We start from the raw sequence: 16,602 nt of genomic DNA on the forward strand, positions 1-16,602 counted from the left end.
AGAAACATCCCCTAAACATCACCTTGTTTTCCCAGTCCGACTCATTCCGCACGGCACCCTCCCGGTCAGCTGATCCTGCCGAAGGCCACCCGACGGCAATCAAAACAAAGAGGGGAAACCGTTCGGCTTCCGGAAACGAGTTTGCGTCCTAGCACCCTAACTAGCCCGTGCAAGTGCAACATGCACCGAACCGACCGAACGAGCAGCACTCGTGCTTATCATCACCACTGCCGAATACCGAGTTGAGTTGAGGGTGCAATACGAATGAATGCTGGAAAAGCCGGGTTGGACCGAGTTGTGGGTGGAATGGAATGGGTGGTAATCTGTGCTCCGTGATTGTGGGCTTTTCGAGGAACCAATCCGGATGTTCTGGAATCGGAACGAAGACGACATCAGTATCGGTTGAACGTTTAAACAGGACGGACACGTTTTTGCGGGATTTGCTGAGCGTCGCGAGTTGACTTCTTCTCCGGACTTTTGGGAAGGTTTAGCGGTTTTTGTTGTTCCGGGACGATTGCATTTGTTGAGGTGCAGTTTTTAGCGTTCGGTGGGATCAAACATTCGAATGGAATCGGGATAGAGGTACGATATGGTTGTATTTGTTCGTGGAGTTGGGGTGCCGATTTTGAAATTGCGTGGTTGGCGGGGTTGAATAACGCCAGAAACACGACGGATTTCGCGGTTCAGTGAACGGTGTTAATACCTAGCTCTAGCTTGATAGAGCTTTTTTTCGCTACCACTGTTTACCAACTTCGAGTGATGGATTTCGATGTAGCGCAGAGCAGATTGTGAGTCGAGACCGGAAAAGTGCATCACTCTTTTTGGCGGTTTGTGACAGGAAACGGCTCGAAATGCTGGTTCACAATAGTTTTATGCGACAACTTTCTGGTGTTTTCGGAGTTGTCGTTTCGCCTTTTCCCTAATTCCATCAGACAAGTGAATTATGATTATTACGGTGGGGTGTAGCTTTTGCGTTTGAAGAAGTCAGTGGCTAGTCGTTGTGGTGCGTGTAACAGTGGGAGATTTCGCCGTGTTGTGATTTTCCACAATTGATGGTTGTCCTTTTTGGCGTTCCGTAAAGCATACACACAAAGAAAAAAAAACATAAACCACCACAGGTCAAATCAACATTTGGCCAGTAACATAAACCGGGCGAACCAGTCAAAACACCGCCAGGCGTGCAAATCCAGGAGGAAATTAATCGACGAACCAACCGGTAAATCTCATTCCATGACCCACAGAGTTTCGGGCCGAACTGTGTATAATTAATCTTTATTACTGTATACACACACAGAGAAACGAAACGAAAGTCCAACAGTGTAGTACCTATTTCTAGAGTTTTGCCAGTAACTCCCTCAAGTAGGGACCGTCATCAGAGGCCATTCCCTAAGGCGCCACTCCGAATGTGATTCTGGTTTTCTACCGGAGGAACGCCCAGTGAATGAATACCTTCAGTGTGGTCAGAAGCCACTTGAATGTTTCACCAAAATAGCCAAAGGACAGTCCGAGTCCAAGGCGAAAAGCATTAAATTAGGAAAATTGGATAATTGATGAGTGCGAGTGTTAGACCGGGGCAGAAGTTCTCCCACCAACCAGTGCCAGTGAAATTAAGTCAATCCGACTCGATCCGGACGTAAACGGAAGGACAAACGAACGGACGAGAAAGAAGAAAACCACCGGAACCGAAAAGAACAACCGGAAAGAGAAGAACGGACAGAGCGTAACGGATTTTGTCATTTGCATACACACCGGCGAAAGTCGAAAGACTGAAAAGCAGACGCAGAAGGTCAACCGGTAAGTTGAGGATAGCAAATCCTGGCCGATGATAAGCGACACTTTTGGTTTCCGGTTTTGCACTACCAACCTCACGAGGAAAGAAAAGTTGCTTGCTTGAAAGGTCGTCCTTCTGGACGAAGCTACGTATTCGCATGCACTAGTTGCGTTTCATTTCGTTCCGGATTGGCGCCGATGAGTAAATGATCTATGAAATTGAAGAATTTATTCGACGGATAGCAAGTTTTAGTCGATGTCTGTGTCTGGTGCAAGTTCCGGAAAAGATGAGGTTTTTTCCTCTTCCTGAAACTTTTGATTCTGTGTGATGTGGTGCACAGCTTAAGGCGCTAGCCTACGCGTTTTCATGTCAAAAAGTTTGCTTGTCGTTAGCAATTTTATTCTGTTAGTTTTCTAAGGGGAAACAGAGAATGTTTGCATTTTGTTTATACATATGTCAGGCTCTCGTAATTTGAAGATTCATTGTCAATCTGAGTACTTATACCAATGAAAACATGTGAAAATAAACATAAATAGAAATATTGAAATAAATGTATAAACAAATATATAAATACATTCGTCTCCAAAGGTTCAAGAACCTATATTTTACTATAGGTTCGAATATACCTACATGAATAGCCCACATACTGATCCTTGATATGTTATTTTCATAAAGATATTTTCTTCATGGTGTTCACCAGCTAAATAAGGCTTATTTAGTTTTTGAAAACTGATTTTACAGTATTGGACAATACAACTTCCTCCATTTTTGCAACTTTATTAAATAGACGATATACAAAATTTAAAACATCTATAAACATTAATTCGAAAGACATTTTTTAAACAAATCTCATCTAGAACTGATATGTATTGGTCAACCATGCCGAATATAGGATTAGAATTGCTTTTGGAAGCCTATTTTAACATGGACAAAACAATTGCATTTTATAAGTAGGGGAGAGTGGGGTAACGTGGGCCACTCTAAATATTTCAGATGTGTGTTCAGATAAAAATCTCAATCTAACTGTCATCGCGCCGTCGCTTTGGGTTAGCAAATTTTTTTATATGTTGTTGACTTGAATACGCATCATATGCATCTATTATTTATCAAGCTTAAAAAAATTTAAAAAATTACTAACATAATCAAACAAGCATCCGCTAATTTCATCGATGGGGAACCTAAAGACCACAACAAAAATATGCTCACACGCTTATGATCTTAGTTTTGTCATGTTCTTTTACGTGGAAAAGAATTTTTTTATGAAACATCAAAAAGTCACACAAACGCAACTAATTTGCAAATCATAGCTTCTGGGGAATCGTGGGCCAAATTTTTTAGGTATCTTAGGCCACCTATATTCTTATGTTTTTATACACATTAAGAACTTAAAATATGTTTTTCCTATCTGTAAAGTTTTCTGAAGAGTTATGAAAAATATTTCGTCCATCTTATGACGAAATGTTCGCGAGCCGAGTTTTTGAAAATTTCGATCATACACAACTTTCTTTATAATTTTTTCATCTGAAATTGCTGAAAATAACGAAATTAATAATGAACCAAAATTTTTGGGTCAACTCATTAACTTTTCATATTTTTTGATCATTTTGGAATATGTGACCAACAATTCCTCACCATTTTTCAAAATCCAAAAAAAATGTTTTTTTAATAGAAAGAGCTTGGGAGAAATAACTTTTTGAAAATTAAAAAATATGCCTGATGATGCATTAGAAATGTTGAAACCCATACCATTTACTATTTTTTTTCATTTTATCTTTTATGATATAGAAGTTATGGAGCTAAGAAAAAAGTGGCCCATGATTCCCCACTCTCCCATATCACTCTAAAAATTCATAAAAAATTCTATTTTCTTGTCGAATGTCTTGTTTTTAAGACGCAAACAATAAAAAAAAAATCTTGCAAGAAGGTTTGGGAAGTTTTTTCAGTCTGATATTTCAAAAAATCTAATAATGGCCCGGTCTAACAGTCCATTTACCAGTAACTGTGATCATAATGCCACCCAAATAGTAGGGAAGAGTGAGGTTACTTGATCCCTGAGGAAAGAAAAAAATAGAAAAGCAGTTTTCTTAACAATTTCAAAAACTTATTCTTTTGAGTTGTTGCACATTGTTTGAAGAATCTAAGACAATGTAACTTTTAGATCTTTTTGAATCATTTAAAAATGTTTCCCAAACGAAAAGATTATGATTAATTTATCAATCCCAATCGCCATGAAAGTTTCAAACCAATAATATTTTCGATGAGTCATTGATTTTTTTTTCAAAATTATGTTCCTTATTCTGAAAAAGAAATTTGCTTCAAAATAATATCTAAGCAGTCTTATTTTTAAATTTGCATTTATATGTTTCCAAAAGACAGATTAAAAAAAAATCTGAATTCTTAATTTAATGTCAGATCATGTTAAAAATGTTTCATGACAAATAGGAAAATGAAAATACCATCAAGTCACCATTCACCGCCCAGACACCATTTACCGCCCAAAATCACCCTTTTTTATGTATTTTGAAAAAAAAAAATAAATAGATGTTTTTTCAAAAATAAGACCTTTGTTCTGCGTCGTCATTATTGTTCGACCATTTCACTAAAAAACCTCACTTAATTATGCTTACTTTAGCCAGAAATAAAATATTTGGTTTTTCGTTTCCGGTCAAATTATTGAATTCGACGCCGGTTAGCGAACTAAGCAGTACTGTGCTCCTAGTGCAAAAAGGGTATTTGTGTACTAAATAGTACATATTTGACTAAAAATCGACTTGAAACGATAGTTTCATTATCGTAAAAAGGATTTGTATCGGAAAGTTTTCGATTTTTTCAGTAGTTGTTGTTTTCTGAAGCGTTTAGTGATGGGCGGTAATTGGAGTATAAACAAAAGTGTTGGTTTTTAATGACCGGCCACGCACAATTTCTTCGTTTTTAACGCATGTATTGTGCAAAATGTGTAAGTTTTAGGTAGCATTCAGTTTGATTATGTTAGAAAATGATGTTTTTTCGCTGAAAGTATCCGTTTACTTGAGGCTGTTTGCCGGGAATCATCATTTTGTAAGTAAACGCACTTTGTTAAAATTTGTTCAAAATTTGCGGGAAAATTTTCACAAAATGTATTCTCTCAAGATCTAAAACATAGTTTAGACAGCTTCTTACAAAGACAATACTAAAAAAAACCGTTTCCATCTCGTTAGGTAATTTTTTCTCAAGAAAACTTAAACGGTACGGGAAAAAATCGAGTGGGCGGTAATAGGGCCAGTTGAACATCCTCGAGTTTAGCTAATTATTTTGAAAAGCGTACATTTTTCGCATTCCACTAATTTTTTTATTGAAAGTAGAGCAGTTTTGAGATGTATTGAAAAAGAAAGCGAATAAAAATCTGCCATCGTTTTTTATTACACATTTTTGAAGTTACCTTAGTGTGAAGTTACCGCTTAACTGGGCGGTAGATGGTGACATGATGGTAATTGTTATTGAATGTTTATCTTAATTTACATATTTTTTTTTTCATTTTCAACTGAAGGGAAGATGAAAAACTCCGTCGTTGTGATTTGAAATTGATAAAAAAAAATTTAAAGGAAAAAAAAATTAAAGGTTTATTTCTAAGAAAACAAAACTTCAGAATTTAAAAACATAGACGAACTAATCAAAAATATTTCTTGAAATTTAAATAGTTTGAATTTAAATTAGCTAAATTTATTTAAAATTGAATGAAAAACTGTTCTACACAATTAAGTATTTTCATTCAAAAATTAATATATACAAAATATAAAGATGAAAAAGATAAGCATTTTAACATTCAAGTTGTTTTTTTTTCAATTCTTACCATTTAAAAAAAATAAGGGAACAGTATTTTGTTTCTATTTCAATGATTGATTTGGAAGATTTTTATATTCTAAACTCGAATCTTTTGTCAAATTTGGACTATCATATTTAGTTTAGATTATATGGAGTTTTAAAATGTGTGAGATTTAAGTGAAATAAATCATTGATGATTGATAAACTTTAAAACTAACATTTAAGAAGAAATCTGATTCTGATTTCGTTAACTAAATTGAATTAAATTGAGGAATAATATTTTTATTTTGATTATGCATGATCTTTCAAAAGTTATATTCAACAGTTTTTAAAAAGTGATTAGTAAACTATAGGACTCTGGACAGTTCATTATTGAACTGAACAACTTATTTAATGTAATACTTTAATATAAATGTTATGATGAATTGGTACGAATAAAGACATATAAAAAACAGTTTTGAAAAATTTTAAAGATGTTATAACAAGTGTTTTAATTACTGCATGAAGATAAAAAGAACTTGATTTCATTCACAAGTTTGCTGGAACCTGTAGAACGATTATATTTATGCTTGTAAAAGTATCTTAAACTATATTTGGTTGTAATTTTTTTTTTTAAATTTGTTAAGTGAGGTATAGAAAACACATAAAAACATCATTAATTTTTTTTTTGCAGAACTCAAAACAAATTGAAGTGTTGATGGAAATAGATAATTGATTCAAAACTTTTATTTTGAAATGTTATGTTTTTGATTTCAAGTATTTTCATCAAAAGTGCAGAACTTCCTCAAAGAATTTCAACCTATTTGAAAAGTTTTTTTGATAACAGAAACTGAAAGAAAAATTGCACATTTAGATTAAGGGCACTCAAATTAGGCAATATTACGTTTCATACTCATTGCACTTTGGAAAAATGTTAATGTTGCGGCCTTGTGTAATTTATCAAACCCTTGCGCATTAAAAAACATAACATACAAAATAAAACTGAGACTAAAATTGGTTTCTTGAAGAATATTTCATATCCGTATAATATTTTTCATGACATAAAAGATGTTTTGATTTAAAAAATTCAGTAATAAATTGAAAGATATTAGATTTAAGTTTTTTTTATGCAATAATTTAGTTGAATAAAATCTCCATGGGATTAGAGAGGGGGCTTAAACTCCGGCGGAAATTAGTCTTAAAGCACAAAAGGCTTGAGACATTTTATTATTTGTCATTACATACATTGATGATTAGAAATTAAACTTTAATTGTAAGTATCGATTTTCAATTATATCAATCTTTTGCAAACAAACTTGACATACAAAAACCCTACATCGTCATAAGAATTGGTTTTTATTCAGAAGTGTAACCAAACAAATTCAAAATATGAAACCAACCATTTTAACTCAAAATTATATCATCGAATACTAATTTCATCAGAATAAGCATTTTAAAATCTTAAAACAAGTATTCTCTATTTTATTACTAAAAATACTGATTTACTAAAAATTGTGCTGATATGAAATATTCTTCCAGAGTCGAATTTCAGTATCAATTTTTTTTTCTACATGCTCAACATCACATTCAAAAATGTTTTGATAAATTACACAAGGCCACAAAATGAAATTAATTTTGACTAATTTGGTTGTCCTTAAAATCATTCAAGAAATTTTTGCATTTTTTTGACAAAACTTCAAAACAAAAACATAACATCTAAAAATAAAGGTATAAATCAATTTTCAACTTTTCCCAAGACTTCAAGTAATTTTGCGTACTGTGAAAAAAAAATAGAGGTTTTCAATTTGTGATTTTTTTCCCATTTTTAATGAAGTTTTAAACCAAATTGAATTTTAGATATTTTTAAATCAAAAATCTAATCGTTTTGCTAGATTGAACTTATTTTATTAAATGAATTCAATTTTTAAAACTTTATTTAGTTATGTCAGAAATACTTGTAATGATTTCTTTCCAATTTTTAATATATTGTCGAATTTATCGTTTTTAGATCATGCATCATCATCTTTGGAATAATATTCCTTAATTGAATTAAATGGGTATAACAACCAAATTCAGAATTAGATGTTTTCTGTAACCCTCGATGTGTTACTTTATCAGTTATGTTTAATTTCTCTTAAACATTAATTTTACATTTAAAAGCTTGTAAACTCCATATCACTAAAACGAAAGTGATATACAAAATTTGATAAAAGATTCGAGTTCAAGAACCAAATCAATCATTCAATCATAAGCACCAATATGCTGTTCCTTTAAATTATCAATTATATTCGTTTTTTAATTTTATTTAAATGATAAGACGAGTTTATTGAAAACAAAAATCCTTTAAATATTAAAAAACTTATCTTTTTCAACTTCAAATTTTGTTTTAATTTTCAAACACATTTGTCGAATTTTATAGTGAAACAATTTGGATTTTATGAAATATTTTTCATAAATTTGACTTTGTTTTTCAAATCTGGATTTTTGTGCTCTGAAAACATAATCTTCTGCCTTTGAAACAAAAGTTTTAATTATAAAAACAGAGTATCCACCTAATGTACTTTTCTGGACCCAATATTCAAATTGATAGCGACAAAATTTACTGATCTAAATACTCTAAACTTCAAAACCTTCAATTGAAAATTTGTAAATTATTCTTTAATTTTCATTCAATTAAATCATGTGTTTGAATCGATCACGATTTTTCATTTATTTTATCTACAATTGATTTGATTCGAAGTACAAACTTTGAAGGTTAATTTTAATGCACAATGTAAGTAAACTAAATTTGTATTATTCTTGTGCTTTCATTACTTACAACAAAACTTGGAATAAATTATTTTTATTTTTATTTAATCAATTTCTTATTAATCATTTCCCAATCTGTAATTTGTCAGTATAATTGAACATGCTGTATTATAAATATTTAAAGTTATTATTAACTTTTTTAGCCTTTTATTCTAATACATCGAAAAGGGATTTATCTTTGGCTTTGATCACTGGCGGTCTTGAAATAAAATTAAATATTTTTATCTTTTCATCAAATGAAATGCAATTTTCAGCTATTGAATAATTTATCCAAAGTTTTTTTTCCATATCGAAGATTGAAATTTCTAATCGTGATAATTTTTTCCCTTATTCAAGATAAGAAATAATACTACAAATAATAATACAAGATACTACAGTGGATTTTTCTTAATCAATCTTTCCATTGAAAATAAAGAAAAGTTATAATTTTTCTAACAATTTTCATGATAAATTTTTAACATGATCAGACATTAATTTTAGAATTCATGTTTTTCAAAAAAAAAATGGTGTTAAATTTTATGTTTTCTATATCTGTGCGTTAATTTTTATGTCCGAAGCTTTATTTTAAATTTTGATTGACATTCTATTTCTGGTGTTTTTGAATTATTGATTTCAAATTTGACATCTAGACGGCTTAGAGCAAGTTCACTCGTGTTGGGGGAAGTGGTAGCAATTTTGACACTTGTGATACATTTTGAAAACTTTAGCATGCAAAAATGTTTTCAAGATCATTGGGCGTTGTATTTTTTACAGCACTATTTCTATTCCAACCGTATGTGATAGAAATATTGCTATTTCTGCATCACAGAATGCGAAAATACAACACGTGATGTAAAAACCCTTGAAGGTCACAGATCATGAAATATTTTCGCATGGTATTGTTTTTAAAATGTGCTAAAAGTGTCAAAATTTCTACCACTTTCTCCCAACAACAGTGAACATGCTCTTGGAATTTATTTCCAAGCAAATTTCTAGTTCTGATTCCGATCTTCAGACTCATGATGGCTAGATTCGTTAGGTATACTACTCCGTTGCTTGCATATGTATTAGTGAACCAACCAAAAAAAAAGTTAGTTTTCAAGAAAAATTACTGATTTTAAAATTCTGCCAAAAATATAAAAATGTTAACCAAAGGTTTTGTCAAGGTAAAAAAAAAGGTTTGTGGAAAATTCCTTATAACTGTTTTTTTTTATTTTGTAGGATCTAAAATAAAGTAGCATTTATTACAAGTTGCAAAAAGTCATTATTTAGTATATTTTTACAACTACATTTGAAAAAAAATACTTTTCGAAATTCGAATATTTTGCAGAAATACTGCAAAATTTTCAAAGAAAAACTGTCTCGTAGTCAGAATATTTAAAGCATTTGATCATTAATTTTACTAATTGCCACACATGTTATTTCAAAGAGTCCGACTGTATACTTATTTGAACAATAAGAGTTTAGCATTGATTTTAAACATTCATTCTGAATCGTTTTGAAAATGTTGATTGTCGATTTTAGTAAAATTTACTATTTTTTGAGTTTGTGTGATAATTACAAGTAAGAAAAAGGTTTAGAAATCATTTTTTATGTGTATTTTTGGCTGAATATGAATTAAGAAACCGAAATATCGAAAATTAATGTTTCAATATTCTGACTACGAGACAGTTTTTCTTGAAAATTTAGCAGTATTTCTGCAAAATATTAGAATCTCGGAAAGCATTTTTTTTTTCAAATGTAGTTGTGAAAATATACTAAAAAATACTCACTACGTCAGTTTGAAGTCCCATCAATCTTAAAACTTTTGATGAACAATCGGTATGATTTTCTTTGGACATTAAGTTTTAGAAGCCATTGAAGTTGAATAGTATTGCATGATGCCCCAGTTGACGGTACCTAAATTTTGTGCATATTGATTAATGTTTGCATACTCAAAGGCGCTTATCGCGCTCACTGTTAATAACGACTAAAAATTCATGTTTATGATAACAAGATGTTAAATTAATTTGTTGTTAGCTGTATTCTTTCGTAGTTTTTGCATAAGATGTGAAACAATTTCATAAAATGGGAGAAACATGTAGTTTTTTCTAATCAAATGTCTTTCCACAAAAAAGAGACATTTTGTAAAAAATCACAAAAAGCACAGTACGCCAATTTTTCGATCGGACAAGAGTACATACACTCTTAAAAGACTACATATATTATATCTTGGTTAAACAAACGTTTTAAGCAACTTTTAGGGGAAAGAGTTTGAAAAAAAAAATTGTGTCGTGATAGTTTGTGAATTATCTGGAGTATACAAAAAACAGTGCCCAGTGTCAACAAAAAACCATTTCTCAATCCCCACGCAAAACCAAATTTGTTTTAACTAATCCCCCAAACATGAACGCCAGGAAACCCGAAATCTCAGAAAAGGTCTCTCCATTATTTTTCGGGCGGGCGGCAAGATACCGAAGCACAGTATCAATTTCAACAAACCCAATCAAAATCTCACGATCAAACACTACTTAACCAAACCAATTGCTTCCGAAACGGTGCCGCTCCACCCACTCACTCACTAGAACGTCCTTCTTATGGAAAAGGCAGGATCAAGGAGCTATTCCCAACCCTATCGTTAGCATTAATTTTCTCGCACAAGTTCATCAATTATTCATATTGAATGGGGTGGCTCCATTCGCTCAGATTGGGGAACTCAACTCAACTAGTCGTCGTCGTCATCGATGGAATCGGGTTGGAAAAGGTGGGAAACTCTGTTTATTATCCTTTTTTGCGGGAACAATTTTCCTACGAGTTCCATTTTCGGCGTACGGAGTGAAATTTCGGCGGAATGTGAGAGTGTTTTGTGGCCTGCCGTGCTCATCGCACCACAAGTGGAATTAGTGAAGCTATCGCCGCGGTACCGATTCAATCTCTCCTGCCCCCGAACGATTCCGGTGGAAATTCCCGGAATTCATTGACGGTTTGATGAGGTCTTCCGTCTGGGGTTGATTGTAATGAAAACTCGAAGATGGATATGACGTCTTGAAATAGAACAGAATAAAAAAAAGGGTTCCACCAGTCCTTTTTTTCCCACCAGACAATAATCAACTTCGTACTTTTTTTTTCCTTCTCTCAATTATCATCAATACAAAAGAACCAACCATCAACGCGGGTACTAATTTGCTAGGCCGCAAATGTCCGAATTTGTTGAACTGGGCTCTTGACCGAATCCGTTCAAAGTCCCAACACATTTTCGGCCTGCCCCGGGGACATCAACCAAATTGACCTTATTAATAATTAATATGGAAACGGACACCAGAGGGGAACTTTCTTTTTCCCAACTGATTTTCCTTTCAGCGCTTTTGGTTTCGTTTTTTTTGCTTCCTTTTGGTGCGTTTTGAGCGCCAGTTCTGACCCAAGATTGAACTTGTTTTCCGTGGATTTTTTTCTGTCCATTTCTGCATTCCTTCCTAGGGATTGAATGGAAACCGAACCGTGGAGTAGTGTGAATGTTCGTTTGACAAGTTGTGATTGTTTTTTTTTTTTTTTTGACAAAACAAGTTAATCAATTAAAACTTTTAGAAAATTACTCAATAAATTGTTTTTTAAAATTGATCAAGATGGATAGAAAATGAAGTAGAAAATTCACAGATCTTGAAATGAAAAAAAAAGCATTTTGCGAGAAAAACTTATTAACGTGCACCATATTTAACTCGCAAAATTGATCATTTACCTTTGAAAAAAGAGGTATGTGTTAAGAACCGATTTGGTTGAAATTCTACTGAATCAAAGCAATCGAAAGATTATCTATAATTCAACCATGGTACCAAGTCTTTGTTTTTCTTGATTTTCGTTGAATAATAGCTGGGTTTTGACCATAGTACTTTGAAATATAACAGGGGTAGGCCACTGCGCTTAACCTCATTTGGCAGCTCCGTGTATGTACACGGCATTCCTACTACAAACAAAAATAGTTATGAAATATTACTGGTTTTCTATGGAATAGAAATCAAAATCGTTGACTTTGTCTTTATTAGCCGTTTGTTTCTTCTGAAAAGTGCTTGATATCAAAGATTGATTTTCAGAAGTCATATGAAACGGTAAGTTTGCATTAAACTTCCTAGTGTTGCACATAAATTGTGAACATTAAAAAGAGAATTTCGTCGTCGTCCCCGAATGCATGATATAATCAACGAAATAAATTCGCGAATTTTCAGCAAAGATTAAAAAAAAAAAGCAGTGTACATAATATTTCGATGACTATAAGTCGTTTTGTGAGATCACTTTGGAAATTTTCATAAGAACTGACTATCACATTACAAAAATCAACAAAATTTAGTTTTCCAGACGCCAAAAACCCATCAAATAAAACTTTTTACTAATTTCAAGAGCCAAACGCATGAGCTCATATTTTTTCATAATTTTATTGCTTACCAATTCTTTGAAAAATAATATTTTTAGATAAATTCCATATATTTGCTATGAATTCTCATAACTTTTTTTTAGAGCCTTTCACCAACACAGTTGATCAGGACGGAATAGCCTACCTTGTCTATTTCAAAATACTATGGGTTTTGACCAAATTTTCTCAGATGTTGCCCGAATTTTTGGTTATAAATTTTTAAACCATATAGTCAGGATTTAGACTTGTTTTCAAATGAAATTTCCTAATTTGGCCAGCCCGGATAAGTGCGAAAAAAATCTGACTACCTTAGTCTTGAACTATATCCAAGAGAAAAAAAAACCGATGGAAATTACTTAAATGACCTCTAATAAAGAAATTGATGCCAAAAAATGTGTTTGGAAGGAAAAACTTTTTTTAAGTATTTTTCATCAAAGTTTAGATGTTTTAACAAAGTTTAGAATACTAATAAATTCCAAAAAAAATCTAGACTATGTAGAATTCCAAAATTGAGACAAATGGGCACGAATGCATTACAGGTTCTACTGATTTAGCTTGACCTAATCTATTAAAGATACTGACTCGTTTATTTGTGGAATCTTTTGTTCAGAGACTCCAAGCTCGGTGTTTTAAATTATGTTACACTTTTAAAAACCCTATTTATTAAAAGGTTGGAAAATGTAAAGAATTGATGAAATATAAAAGATATATTGCAATTAACAATAAATTTTATATTTGTAAGTGCCAAATTATTTTAGTTTGATGACAACAGGGTTTATGAAAATATCAATTTTAAAACGCAAATTTTAAATCTGAAAAAAATAGTCACGAATTTAACTTGAAATAATAATTTAAACTTTTTCAAATAAATATCCCCTGGAACTATCCTTATTTTCTCGTAAAAAGAGTTCAACTTATAAAAAATTTAACAAAAGATAAAATTTTTAATTTGCAAACACGTTTTCTCCCACATTCAAATTAAAATGTTTAACGACATATTTGATTTAATTAATACGAAACATTATTCAGAAAATTGTAAACAAAGGGCAAATATCATAGAAAATTTTTATAAACTGAATAACCCTATAAATAATGTTATATTAATCAGTTTAATATACTCTTTTTAAATTGTGAAATATTTCAGACCAAAATAAAAATAATTATGATTTTTTTCAATGTCTCAAGTGTTTTTGCATCATTTCTGCAATATTCGAATAAATTTCAAATTATTTTCGAATAACTGGTTGTCAATAATAAAAAGATTGAAATTTGGAAATTGACATTTTAATCAGAATTAAGATGTAACAAATTCCCAAGAAATATTTTAATAAGGTAGTGGATTTTTATTGTGACGTCGTCACAAAACTAATTTTATCAATAATTTATACGAGAGTGGCAGAATAATTTAAGAAAAACACGCTTTGGAACGCAAAGGAATTCCGATTTCGTTTTGATTGTGGTGGTCGGCCTCTAATTGATTTTATTAAAAAGAATTTTTGTCTTTGAAAGATTGCATAATGTACTTTTTCTTATTTTGATATTTGATGCCATGTCATCTAGAAGCTGAAATGTGCTTTTTAAGTACCAATTTTGAAGAATAAGAATCGTTCTATAATAGCAGGCTTACAAAAAGGAAAACTCCCAACAGATCTTTCGAGTTATCAACGAATTATGTAATTTTCCTTTTAAATCAACAGATTTTTCGTGATTGTGACGTCGCAGTATTTATGTACCAATATTATAGCAGGGCTGCCTTGGCACTACCTTCTTTAAATATTGCTTGACAAACTTCAAAGTAAACGTATACATAAACGTTAAAATAGGGCAGAGTGGGGATACTTGATCCCCATTTCTTGTTTTGACCATATTTTTCTGGAAAAAAAAAACTTGCACTCTTTTACATTTTCTGACAGCGTGTAACTTCAAATTTCTATGCTCCAAAAATTAGAACGATACTTGAAACTGTAGATGAACTAGAAGAATTTTCGTAGGAGTAAAAAAATGATATATTTTTGAAGTAAAGGGAGACTTGATCCTTTATCAGAAAGCTCTAATCCTTAGAAAAAAAAAGTCAAACAAAACCTTAAGATAGAATGCCAATTGACTATTTCGGTCATGTTTGTTCTCTTTTTTCAATTTATAACTGTATGATGAAGAAAATTCTATAACTTTGTCTCAACCTTAATGACATTGCGTACTTAAAGGCGCTATTTTCTATAATTAAGGAAAATTAATTATTTTAGCCCTTTTCTTAAGACAGTTGTTTGATAAATAAAAGTTAGTTATTGGATAAATATAAGTAATCTCGTAATTAAAATGATCACGATCCATTCAGAAGAAGAATATACCTTTTTGAACTCTAGAAATCAAATTTCCCCATAACCAACATTTTAGATAACTTTTTCTTTAATTCAAACTTTTACGTTGTTAATTTTTTTTTTAGCTTTAAGCATTGTTGTTTTGCTCTATTTGGTACATTTTTCTAAAACATTTGATTTTTGTAAAACATTCCAGTTACGAGATATATGTAACTAAGGAATCAGGTATCCCCAGGGATCAAGTATCCTCATTCTCTCATACAGTTTGACCGGAATGTTTTTAAAAATGTTATAATCAGTTTTAAGTTTTTTTCCATTTTTATTACTGCTACTTAGTGAAAAACTTAAGAATTGAGACAATTATCATTAATCAATGTTTTTGACAACTTATTTATCCGTGGAATATTTACAATCATTGAAAAAAATTATTAGAATTTTATTCATCTTTGTTATATAAAAATGTTTTTTATATAATTTACCCCAAATTAAAAAAAAAAATCTTGGCAATGAGGAATCGCTAATTTACAACTGAACAACGAATGCAGAGTTTTATAAATAAATTTTTTTTTTATTAGAGATGCACCGAATAGCAGTATTCGGCGAACGGCCGAATACCGAAAATTGACTTCCTCAACTATTCGGCCGAATATTCGTTCGAGTATTCTGTTGGATTTTTTTAATCAGAATACAAGAGCGAATATTCAGTTTTTTTTTTATTTGTGAAAATTGGGCAAATCTGAAAAAATCCAGGCCAAAAGTAGTCAGTACGAAGGTGGAAAAAAATTTAAAATTTTTATTGGGTTAAACAAAAATTTATGTTCATTTTGGAATTGTTTAAAAATCATTTTTTAAATAATATCTTAAAATTTCCAAAGAGAAGTTAGAGTGTTTTATATGATTCAGCAAATAATTTGAATAAAACCGGGCCGGAAATTTTAAACAATATCTGGGCATCCCGGCCAGGTTTGTCTAATCTCGATACTTTATTGGATTTCTGGGTAAGCCTGGAATTTTCAAAAATCTTGAACAAACGATCATCAAAATATAAAGCGATAATTGTCAGCATTCTTCTGTACGATCTTCCGTGAAAGATACACTGGTATACATACCTCAGATGTTTAACTGAAACCATAAGTTTTTGATGATTTTGTAGCTTTTTCAACATTTTTTTTGGATATTTTATAAAATTGTCAAAATCTTTTGAAAAACTTGACAATTGTGTTATTGTATAAAAAGTAACAATAAATATTTGGTCAAATACTAACTCAACTTTTCGGTGAGCAGAATATTCGACCTAAACTTAGCCTTTTAGGTGGTTTTCGGCGCCGAATATTCGGCCGACCAAATATTCGGTTCATCTCTATTTTTGATAATTTATGTGATAAAAATTCACTTCAAAGTTCGTAGCTTTCATCTCAATTTTTTTTATGCAAAGCACCTCCATCGTACGGTTCCGTCGAGCAACTGAAAGAAAAACAATTTGAATTTGATTATCATTCCATAATACTTTCTTACTCTACTGGCTGCTTGTCGGAACGTTTCTTTCGGCGGGTTCCCGCCAG

The sequence above is a fragment of the Uranotaenia lowii genome, chromosome 2, assembly GCF_029784155.1.
Source record: "Uranotaenia lowii strain MFRU-FL chromosome 2, ASM2978415v1, whole genome shotgun sequence".
Taxonomy (NCBI): Eukaryota; Metazoa; Arthropoda; class Insecta; order Diptera; family Culicidae; genus Uranotaenia; species Uranotaenia lowii.